Below are 12,535 nucleotides of genomic sequence, written 5' to 3' on the forward strand. Positions count from 1 at the left end.
GAGAGAAGGGGGGTGAGAGAGAGAGAGAGAGAGAGAGAGAGAGAGAGAGATTAAAAAAAACATAGCCAGGTGTGCTGGAGCCTCACATGTATCTCCAGTCTGTGTTGGTGGCTAAAAAGTCTCAGGAAAATCGCTTTTTTCAGGAATTTGTACTCCAAATGTTGGACGCCAAATGTAGCATGAATAATAAACACCCTGAGGCAGATATTGGGTCTCAACATGAAAACCAGAAAAGCAAAGCCGTCAAGCAACTAGAGAAGTCTTATCTCTACCAAGGCTGGATGACTGTAGACCAAGCAGACTAAGCAGATATAACCTCTCTCTTCTCTCATTTTATATTCCCTCTAGTGGTGGGATTAAAGGTGTATGACTCCCTAGTACTGCAATTAAAGGTGTAAAGCACTATCAGCGGGATTTGTTTCTGCATTGATTTTGTATAGCCTAGGATGGCCTAGGACTCATAGAGATACATCTGCCTCTGTCTTCCAAATCCTGGGATTAAAGGTGTGTGCCACCACTGCCTGACCTCTGGTGGTTTACTTTTGCCCTCCTAATCTTTAGGCAAGCTTTATTAAAACATAAATAAAAACATCGCCATAAATTGTTCTGCCCAGATGGTGTTGAGTATGGGAATGACCTTAAAATTAGACAGGATTTGCAGAACATAGAGCCTGATTTTAAACTATATATTAAATGGATATAATATATATGTAATAATACAGACATAAATACACACACACACACACACACACACACACACACACACACACACACGTACCCTTTGCCTCTAGGGCAGCCTGGCCAGAAGTATGAGTGGATCACATGGTGAGAATCTACCATGAGAGGTAATTAGCCTTCAGTGTATGGAAATCATTCTAGATCCAGCAGGCAGCAAGAGGAACTAGCTACTGTAGGTCGAGGGCTGTGATGAGTTTCCTGGAGATGTCTGGAAGTTAAATCTGGCATTGCATGGTGATGGGCTTGCCCTGGAGAAAATTGGGACATATCAAAAATCCATCCACAGCAAATGTCAAGCTCAAATCAAAGCAAAGTGGAGTATCTCCTGATTTGGGAGGAAAAGAAAGAAGAACATCCGTGCTTTTAGTTTTGCATATTTTTCTCTTATTTTGGGACTGATCATTCGAGAATAGATTCCAGCGGAGGGTCTGGCCTCTGGGTGACAAAATGATAACAAGGAAGGTGTTCATTTCAAAGCCATCCTCCTAAAGGTGACAGCGTCTTAGCTATGGCCTGGTGCATGGCTGTACCAGACTAGGATTTAATGTCATGCACACCCTAGACTTTCTCTTTGTTATACTGCAAAGGATTGATTTATTTCCGTTTACTAATGGCATAAGTGAGAATATTTGAACATAAACAATATTTTTGAACTACTTCTTGTGTACAACTCATTTAAAGTTTGAAATATGCAATAAATAACAAAAAATAATACAGTAATCATCTTCTTGGAACAGTTCTCTCTATGAGACAGGTTTTGTGGATTATCTTCATTGTCAATAACCAGGATCTTAAATCAGGCAAAAATATTAACCATTGAAGTATTAGTGTGAGTAGAAAATAGAGGTGGCTTACAATTTCATCATCAGTAGAGGCTACTGAACACTGTAAGATAAACAAAAGATACATTTTAGTAGAATATTTTATTAAAGAATCAATGGGTGATTTCTAGTAAGTCTGGCTATACTAATTCTTATTTCTCAAACATGCAAATACAGGTATGTTAGGTAACTGGCAGAGTTTAAAATATAAAATAATTTTATGCCCATGTATGTGCATTTGTGTATGTGTGTGTGCAGATGTGCACATGTATGGGCAGACTCTTAATATATTATGTATATGTACATGTTGACATGAAAGGATAATCTCACATGTTGTCTCTCATGTTTTACATAGCTTTATAATATTTTTTTTCAGACGGGCTCTCCCTCATGACTTCTGTGAATTGAATTCTAGTTTCATGTTTGCAAAAGAATTGTTTTATCAACTATGTAATCCCTTCAGTCCTAAAATATGAGATATATAATCATTAATTTGATGCTTTGCTTTTAAAGATTCGTGTTGCTCTTTTTATGAGTATGGGTGTTTTGACTGCACATGTATTTGTGTATCATGTTTTTTCAGGGCCCTTGGAGATCAGGAGAGGACATTGGATCCCCAATACTGGAATTGTAGATGTTTGTGAGCTGTCATGTGGGTACCATAAATTGAACCTGGGTCCTCTGAAAGAGCAATCAGTGCTCTTAACTGATGAGCCATCTCTCTAGCCTACATTGCTTTAGTAAAATTAAAATATCTGAATTAGTTATATTTAATATATGTATATATTATATATAATCAATTTTGCATAAATCATTGAGAGTCTATATAAGTGATAACAAAATGTTATCTTTTCACTTTGGTCTAGAGCTTTTCTGGTTAAAACAAAACAACATTTAGGCTAATTCAGAAGGAAGAAAGACAGTATAGAACCACACATTTAAGCATTTACCATAGAACAAATATTTTCAAAAGTAAAGAGTCGGGTGCATGTCAAACATAGAAGAAAGTACAAAGTGTGGCCTATGCAGTAGTTCAGACTGTCTGCTAATTTTCTTCTACTTCTTTCTAGTTCTCCTTTGTTCCAATTGTCTCTAGTTCCAATTCTCTCTAGTTCCAATTCTCCTTTGCTTTCTTAGTCACCTAGCTTAAGGCAAGGTTTTACAGGCTTTTACAGGTTTGAGGCAAGAAAAAAAAATTGCAAGAGTTGCATCCCATTGGTCATAGCACATTTCTTGGGCAAATGATAAGGACAGAGCCATTTACCATGGCAATGCAAGGTTGCAAGGTTTCAAGGTTTCCGCTGTAAGACTGTGTTCAGAGGTGGAGGCACAGTGCCTGGTGAGACAAGTTGTAAGGTACAAGATTTTATCAGCCAGACTTGGCAAGTGAAGAACTGCCATGATTTTTAGGTTGGTGTGTGTTCAGCACCTTGGTCAGACATCTGCAAGTCTGACCTTCTGCATATCTGTAAAGTTTTTAGCTTATGATCCATTTACAGACACATTCAGTCTAGTTTGAACTTGCTCAAGGTAAAAATGAGCTAATTGCATGTAGTTTGAGTAAAAAAATATAAAGCAGGCTTTGAAGTGTCTTACAGACTTTGTGGGACAATAGATCTAGTCATGAAGCATATCCTAGTATATTTTCTATATATCAAAATTATACAGCTTAATGAGAAGTCATCTTTCTGACCGTCTATGGATATGTGTGCCCATAAGAGTGAGATGCAATCATTAATTTACATATATACATCACATGAGATTACAGACTACATTGCAGGTATTGGGGAGACACCATAGCTGCTTTTGCACATGCGAAATCAGACAGGAGCAACAGTTTTCCAGAGCAGTGGTCTCATAGGCCTTACCTGGATGGGATTCTTCTCCATCAGAGAATCAGTCCTCTGGTGGGTTGACATCTGAACTTTAGTTGTCACCTGCCTCATCTGCTGCAACTCCCATGGCATCCAACAGTATTGTGTTCATAAATCCTTGTATCAAAAAGTCATGTAGCATCCCTAGAAAATATAGGTCATTTTGCATTACTGAACAAGAGACAGATTCATTTCTAGTTCTGTAACCGCTATGTGTACACCTTTATGTGGACATTTGTTTTCATTTATCTTGAATAAAGACCTGATCTTATGGGCTGGAGAGGTGGCTCGTTGTCTAAGACTGTTTGCTACTCTTGTAAAGGACCCAAATTTGGTTCTCAGAACACACATCAAATGGAAGACAAAACATGTAACTACAGTTCCAGGAGATCATATGACATCTAATGGCCTCTGTAGGCATTATACTCATATGAATGCATACACACACACACACTTAAAAAATATCTGTATACGGGAACCTCCTCACTGGCATGGCATAGATGAACTAGTTCAAAGTGACTTCTGAAATTATTGAGACCAGCTTAAACCTCTTTTTATGACTTAGAAGATTAGCTCAGGGCTAACCACTTGAGAACCACACTCATGTCTAGAATAATAATACTTGCTTAACTACTGGATGGAGAACAGTGAATCTGTAGATTCATGGGTTGGTGGGAATGGAAACATTTTATAATCCATAGACCAGGAAATGTGAAGCAAGACGAAATCAATGTCCTGGATTTGTTATAATGTTGGTGACAAAGCTGGGTGCTCTGGACTGTCCAATAGCCATACCTTTCCTGAACAGGCCTGAACATGTGTAATAGTCTGATCTTTGGGCAAAATTTCTGTCCTTGGACATTTTTGCTAATTTGGAGCTGTGCAAGCATCACCTGAGCTACTGAGAAACTTGTGGCCCTGACACTCTGAACATGTTCCATCTTGTCTATCTTAGAAGTTAAGCAAAGTCCAACATGATTAGTACTTGGATGGGAGACAAGTAGATGAAATTAGGATGCTCTAACCATGAATCTATGATTTATAATACTGATTTTTCTTCTCCTTAAGAAACACTCAAATCTAGGACCAGTATTTAATTCAAATTTAGAAGAAATGTTAAGTATATGATAAGATGATTTTCAAGTTTTCTTTCACTGAAAGGGAAACCGTGGAAATGTAGACACCAAGAAAAAGTATTCTTACAAAGTTGTAAGTGACTGGAGAAAATTTTTAAAAATAATTTCATAAAGTTAGATAATCCAAATAAGCTCATTATCAAATTATATCTTATACCTTTTAAATATCTTAACTGGGGTTGGAGATAGATGGCTCTTCAGTTAAGAGCAATGATGGATCTACAGAGGCACAGGTTCACTTCCCCACACCTAAGTTATAACCACTTATAATCGAGTTCCCAGGGATCTGATGCCCTCTTCTGGTTTTGTGGGCACTGTGTACACATGGCTCGCATAAATTTACAGAATCATATACGCAATACAACAAAGTTAAAAATAAATAATCTTCAAAAGTAATATTTTAATATTATATAATAGAATGTGAATATTCTAAATGGCATAATTGTACCCATGAATGGGATACAGTGTTGTGCTAATTTGTGTCCAATGTGTGGTGATCAAATAAGGGCAATTAACTTGTCATCATGCATACTTATAATCTCTTTTGGATAAGAACATTCTAACCCTTCTTTTATAGTTATATTAAAATAAACAGAAAATAATTAACAATAATAATCTACTGTACAAAGGACTTATTCATCTGTTTGACAGTGATTTTTATAATTTGTTCTCCAACCTCTTCTGCTCCCCCTCCCTTCTTCCAAGCCTTTGAGCACCTGAATCCTCTTTCCTGTGGGATAGAGATCTCCACATTTCATACTCATGTGTGAAAATCATTGCTTTGTATTTGAATAGAGATGATCAGAACTCATTTGGAGATGTCTTCAGGACTAAGTGCTTACCACTCCATTGTCGTGAAATTTACTCATGTGGCTTTTTGTGGCTTTCGTTTCCAAGTTAAACATACTTTGGGCTAAAGGATAAGTAAATGGAAGCTGTTGTTATGCTTTTTATGTTCATTTTCAACTCCTGGTAACGAGGACCTTGCAATCTGCTAGGGGCCATAAGAGTACTATACATTGAAGGACGGCAGATTTCTAGACTCAGTATCAGTGAATGTTGAGGCTGGTTTCAATTCCATCACGTGGTATGTTCAGGACTGTTTTTTCCTAGATAACAAGATAAGACTAGAAGATTATAAGCAGTCTTTCAAGTGCTAACATGACATTCCATGTTGCCATTACAGCGGGTAATCAACAGCTGAGGTGTTGGGTTAATTAGCATGGCAGTTCAGAGAAGGAAAGAATGTTAACTGAAACTATGGGGAAGGAGATAAAGAAAGTTGGGACCAAGATTCAAAAATATGTAGCCAAGGATAACATTGCACTTCTGATCCTCCTGCCTCTACTTCCTGAGTGATGGGATTGCAGGTGTGTAGTAGCATGTCACATTTATGTGGAACTGGGGATGGAAGCCAATGTCTTGTGCATGATAAGCAAGTTGTGAATCAACTCAATCATATTTCAGGCTTTATTATTTTCAATAGTTAAATTCTAAGGTGATTGTGTATGAGTTCCCTGATGAAATAGTATCTAGATTTGAGATGCCATCACAACAGACATCTATGTAAGAAAGCAGATAGAAGCAGAGAGTTTAGAAATAAATTGCAAAACTTAGAGGACTATGTTGCCGTTATTTGTTTATTTGGCAAGGAGCTAGAGCTGCAAAATTACAGTGAGATTGGGTGTGGAGGATGGGAATGGAGACAAGACTTGGCAGCCAAATCCTCCGTTGAGTATGGCAGGCGTATTTGCTTTCATTTGTTTACCCAGCAAATGATACGGAGGTGCACGCCACATGCCAGGAAGTGTCCAGTTAGGAATTCGACTGTGAACTTGACAGACAAAACACCTGTCTTCTTGAAGGCCACATGCTGGTCGAGGAAGTGTGAGGACAGACAAGCAAAGCAATCAGTAAGCAAGATCATTAGAGGATATGGGCTGCGGAGAACTAGAAACAGCAGTGTGCTACCGAGGCTGTGTAGCAGAGAAAGCAGATCTGTGGAGTTTGCCTCTGACCCGAGAGCCAAGAAGACATGTGGGAACTAGCCTAAGGAGGGGAAAGATTGAAAGATTGACAGGTTCAAACGCCTCAAGGCGGACCACAGCTTGACATGTAATCTGCAGGAAGCAGTGACTGGACCCCTGCAATGCAGCAATGGGAAAACGTGGGGCCAGAGGAAAATAGCTATTCTCCACCATGTTTTAAACATGCTAAGCTAATTATTGAATTAAGCAAAAGTGCAAATATGACAGAAAGATCGATATACACCATATACTAGGCTGTCGAAGACCATGCCCAACCAATTAAACAAATAATCTGTATGCTTGTATGTGTGATCACCCAATTGCTAATGATAAAGTCTACATACTGTCTTTAAATAAAATAAAATTTAAACAAAAATAAGCAAAGCAACATTCATATTCTTCCAGCTAGGTGGGTCCAGCTGACTTTTTAAAAGCAAGCAAGCAAACAAATAATTAAGTGCTTTCTGGGCATGGAAAGATGGCTCAGCAGTGAAGAGCATGCGCTGTTCTTGCAGAGGTTCCCAGTACCCACATCTGGAGGCTCACACACCTGTAACTCCAGCTCCAGGGGATTCCAAGCTCTATGCTGGCCTCTGAAGGCACCTGCACTCATGTACAGACAGCCACACAGGGACATACACACAATTAAAAATAAAATACAATCTTTAAAAAAGTCTGTTGCTTCTATTATATAATTCTCTTTCTTGGTTCGTTGGTTCCTTTCTTTAAGGCCCCATTCTCTGTATTCTGAATGGAAATCACATCAGTTATAATGAAGAAAATTTCACCCTTTGATTTTTTTCATATCAAAACATAGAGCACTTTCAGTAAAACTAAACTAACAGTAATCATAACCCACAGATCTGTATATTTTGGACCCACTAATGTGTGGTGCTCATTTTTTTTTTTTTGGAAGCTATTGGGAATTAGAGACCTGAAGATTATCACCAAAAGTGAAGGCTCTGTCATTTCTTGTTGGTATTTTAGGAGCTCATTCTCCTTAAGAATTGGCAAAAGTGTTGAAGCCCAAGTCATCTCCACCTCCACGGTCATGGCGGTCTCTATACCTAAGCACCTAACCCTGAGAGTATTAGCACCTTTGCTCCATAAATAGATCATGGTATACATGTTGGTCCTTTTTTAAAATTGGATTTCTAAAACTCCCACTCCTGCTAACTTAACTATTTATCAGTTCAGATTAAATGTTAGATACACTTGGGCAGTTTTCAAAGCTGTCACTAGGGGCTGGAGGGATGGTTCAGATGTTATTAGTGTTTTCTGTTTTCCCGGAGGATCTGAGCTCAGTTTTCAGCACCCATCTCGGGCCACTCACAACCACCAGCAACTCTAGCTCAAAGACATTCAACACCCTCTTCTGAGGGCACCTTCAATCATGTGCACATACATATATACACACATAATTAAAAAATAGAGACGAAATTCATACCCAACAGTGCTTGGGTGACCAAGAACCCGAGACCGGATAGCCCAGGGACCTAGGGTAAACCCAAATACTACTGTTCCAATAAAAAACAAGCAAGAGACAAAATGACTCCTAATTACCTTCTACTATAGTCATAGGTCACACATAGATCAATGACTTGCTGAGCCACCATCAAAGACGTTTCTTCTACAGCAGATGGGAGCAAATACAGACACCCACATCCAGACATGCAGAGTGAGAGAACTTAAAACACTCCATCCTAAATGGGATGCCTCCATCAAATCTACCCCCAGGGCTCAGGGAGCCCCACAGAAGAGTAGGTAGAAAGAGTATAAGAACCAAAGGGGATAGGGGACACCAAGAAAACAAGGCATAAATCAGCATGATCAAAGCTCATACGAACTCGCAGAGACTGAGGCAGCCTGCGCCGAGCCTGCACCGGTCTGCACCAGGCCCTCTGCACTTAAATGACTGCTTCCACTCTAGTGTTTTTCTGGGCTTCCTGGGTGTGCCAGTGCGTGGATCTCTGACTCTAGCCCTTCTCTTGGGCTCTTTTCCATCTGCTTTTTGTTGTTTTGTTTTGTCCAATTCTGATGTAGTAGTTTCTTTCTTATTTTATTTTATTACGATCTCCTAGAAGCCTAATCGGTTTCTGATGAGACCAGAAAGGAAGTGGATCTGGATGAGAGGGGAGGTGGGAGGAAACTGAAGGAGTAGAGGGAGGGGAAACTGTAATTGAGATATATTATGTGAGAAAAAAATCTATTTTCAATAAAAGGGAAAAAAAGCAAAAATAAAATATTTTAAAAAGGGATCTTAAGACAACATGTTTCCCTTATTCAGATCTTATGTGGCTAAGGTGAGCCCAATGCTATGTTCCAGTGATCTCTGATCATTGCCGGTCTAACTTCTAGTCATCATCTGAATACCATTTTGATTACATCGCGTTTAAATTTCAATGATATCAGTTTTATCCCTGAGTGCATGGAAACATTTGAAATCCACATCTCACTTCCCATTCCCTTGTGTGCACAACTTTAATGGTAACGTGTTATTAGATTATTTGAGCTGAGCACCCATGTGACAAGGATGTAAAAGTATCACATGATGTGTTTTGCATTCAGCTTGCTTCCATTTATCCTATTTTAAGAGCATAATTAGAAGCTTGGGGAATAATAAACATAGATAGCCTTAGGTTCTAATACAGCTACTTCAGGCCTTAATTTCTTTAGTTTGAAAAATCAGAATTAATGTATGGCCACTAGGGATTGCCCAAATATTATTATTCAGCACTTTTGATGAGTTGCAATATTAATTAAATGTTACAACTAAAGGACACTGTATGCAAATTAGACAAATTAGGAGAAATTTATATTTTTTACTTAATCTAGATCATGCACAGGAAGTAAACTGTTGGTTTCCATGTAGATCAAAGTAGCCACATTTCCCATCAAGTAAAAGGTGTTCATACGTCATTGAAGCCTGTACGAATACCAGTAATGACTAATTTGATATTTAAGTCAAGGTTCTAAATTTTTTGGCATTGCAAAGTTTATAATGCTATAGTCCCTCTGATCTATGCCATGAATAATGACTAGGAGAACCACTTTTGCATGCATCTCTTAGAAGAGAATAATCTCATTCATGGAATTGCGCTTCTTTCTAAAAAGTGTTTGAATACCTGTGAACCACAAAATTGTGCTAAGCATTGAATCTTACATTGGAAGACATACCATTGCTGTTTCTAATCTACAGACAGGGAAGAATATTAGGTGTGGGGAAATTAAGTTGTTTCGTTAAGGTCAGAGAATGGTAAATTAATAAAATTCAGTGTCTCAAGTTTTAAAGATTTATTCTATTCATTTGTGTGTGTGTGTGTGTGTGTGTGTGAGAGAGAGAGAGAGAGAGAGAGAGAGAGAGAGAGAGAGAGACAGTCAAGTCCACTAGAACTGAAGTTATAGGCAGCTGTGAGCTATAGACTGAACTCAAGTTCTCTAAAAGAGTAGCAAGTGCTCTTAACTGCTGAGCCATTGCTCCAGTCACACAATCTCATTCAAAACAAAGCAAAAAACTATTTAGAGTTTGCAGGGTAAAACAAAACAAAACTTTATTTTTAAAATTCTGCTATGTGGGAAGTTTGCCTAGGGTTCCATGTCACCATGGAGGAAGGACGCTTAACTTAAAATCTGAATCTTAGAAAGCATTGTGGACTAGATGGATGTGATCTCTTAAATTCTTAAAAGCCAGCTTTTTCCTGAGCATAGCACTAAACATATACAGACAGTCTTTGTAAATCTGCCTGAGTAACTGGATTGTAAAGGAACCCCAGGCTTCGAATAAGAAGAATATTGTAAATCATTTAGAGCGGTTATTAAAATCAAGGACTGAGAATCCAGGGAGGTCAGTTCACTAACTGAGGGTCAGAGGGACACTTCTTGGCAGACACAGTACAATGCTAATATCTCAGGACCTCTTTCTACAATGTCATTATTTACAGTGCAAATTATAAATTCTGTAGACACAAGGACTCGGTTAAAAAGTATTAGGATAAGATAGAAACACTGCTGGAATTTTCAGTCTCAAGCGACTTTATCACTGGCAATGTGACACTCAGAGATGTGGACGATGATTAGTATAGTCTGCTTCTTGGGGAAACAGCTTTGATGCTCAAGACCACATCTGATAATATCTAGAGTCTTTTTTGATTGGCAAGTCTGGGGGAGGAGTTAATGGAACCTAGTAGACAGAGGCCAAGGGTGCTATTAAATATCCTATAATTAGTGGAATGCCCCTGCTCCTGTAGCATGTGTGTGCACATGACCCTTTCCCAGCAATTATCTGGTCCACTGTCAGGAGTGCTCACGCTGACCATACTTCTATATTCCAATGCAATGCCGTCTGTGTCTGAGTGAGTGCAACTGCAGTGTTTGGCGTTCAGGGTTCACTCAACCCTTCATGTTCACTGTGGATCTAGTCTTGTGCCAGTCCTTATGGACTCTCTTCCAGAATACACACAGCACAAGCTATGGTACATGCCTCGCAGCACAGTGAAAGGTATCTTTGAGGTCTGAGCTCATTACATCATATGCTACAGGGATTTGGGAGCGGAGAGTGATGGCTTATGTTGGTGTTCCCAGCACTGAAGAACTTTGGCTGGAGGATTGCCGTGAGGTTTAGACCTGATTGGGTTTCCGAGGAAGACCTTGTCTCAAAATAAGAAAGGGATGTTGCTGATGGAAATGAGCGGCCACGGGCTTACACAGAGGGCGGCTTCCCTCCAGGGACTCCCTTTCTAAGAAGGCAGGCATGTCTTCATAGCTTATGACAGTTAATCCATATGTAATAGGGAAGCAGCCTGCTATACCCGAGCTGCCCCAAGGGCAGTGGGTCAGCGCATAACCTGTAGGCTTATGTGATACTTCATGGAGAAAGTAATACCTCAGAGACAATGTTAAGAGAAAAATAAAAGGAAAGAGTCTAGTTTCATGGGACCCCTTGTACAAAACTGCTAATCTAGAGCCTAGAGAAAGTTAAGGGTAGGATAAACCGGATGAGGTGAAACATGAGCAAGTTTGTGCCCAGACTTCAGGCCTATCACCATCAGGACCTTTTTTTTTAAACTACGCATATATGTCTATTTATATTACAATTAAAATAAAAACAACAGTGAACCACAATTCAGCAAAATCCTCAAGAGAGACCGTGGGATATTCAGCACCTTCAAATTTTTGAATTATTTGAAAATTGAGAAAGGCCATCTCAATTTTCAAAATAACATCTTAGAATTTAAAGGAAAATAACAAAAGAAGAGAATAGAAAACCCAACAGTCACGGTGAGTAAACAAAAATGTTGGCAACATTAAGAAAGAAAAACAACAAAAACCTGAAATTAAACCAGAAAAAATGCAAAATGCAAACGACTGATCAAGCATTGAAATCAACAAGTTTTGATTTATATTTTGATTAAGTTTCTCTAAGTTGTTAGTATTCAAGCTTCTAGAGGGAAACTGAGGCACATTGTCTTTCAGGTAAGAGATGTAAATTAGGGGGAATTAACACTGTCGAAAGACATCACTGAGAATTCTCTGCGGGGAGTTCTGGCCCATAAGCAAAGTACGGGTTTCCTTCTGACAAATTTCAGAGAGAAAAGAGGCATCCTGCAATGTGGTTGGCACGTAGCCCACCGTGCTTACTCCCATCCAGTCTGTGTCTGATTCCCTGCTAGAAAGGGAAAGAGAAAAGACTCAGCCCTCTAGATAATGAGTGTCCCTCACACAGGATGCCCATCTTTACCTGCTGGTAACTTAGGGTCTGGTACTCTGGGGCTAATGAACTTCCTTCGGAGATGTAAGTATGACAGACATACAGAAAGTCTCTCCTCAGCAAGACCATTTCCCTGTAGCAGTGGAAATTGCCGTCAGCAATGACGGGAGAGAGAGAGAGAGAGATAGAGAGAGAGAGAGAGGGAGGGAGGGAGGGAGGGAGGGAGGGAGGG

General features: G+C 39.2%; 1 long non-coding RNA gene across 1 annotated transcript in view; it reads right to left on the bottom strand.

Moving 5' to 3' along the window:
- Nucleotides 1-946: 946 nt before the first annotated feature.
- The window catches only part of LOC126503002 (uncharacterized), a 128,733-nt gene continuing 117,144 nt past the window's right edge, over nt 947-12,535 (bottom strand). The window contains exons 2-3 of the long non-coding RNA XR_007592127.1: nt 3,428-3,577; nt 947-986 (exon numbers count right to left, since the gene is read on the bottom strand). This is a non-coding gene — a long non-coding RNA (uncharacterized lncRNA). The remainder of the gene's footprint in view (nt 987-3,427; nt 3,578-12,535) is intronic.

The sequence above is a fragment of the Alexandromys fortis genome, unplaced genomic scaffold, assembly GCF_014885135.2.
Source record: "Alexandromys fortis isolate MF-2015 unplaced genomic scaffold, M_Fortis_MF-2015_v1.1 scaffold_1, whole genome shotgun sequence".
Classification (NCBI taxonomy): Eukaryota; Metazoa; Chordata; class Mammalia; order Rodentia; family Cricetidae; genus Alexandromys; species Alexandromys fortis.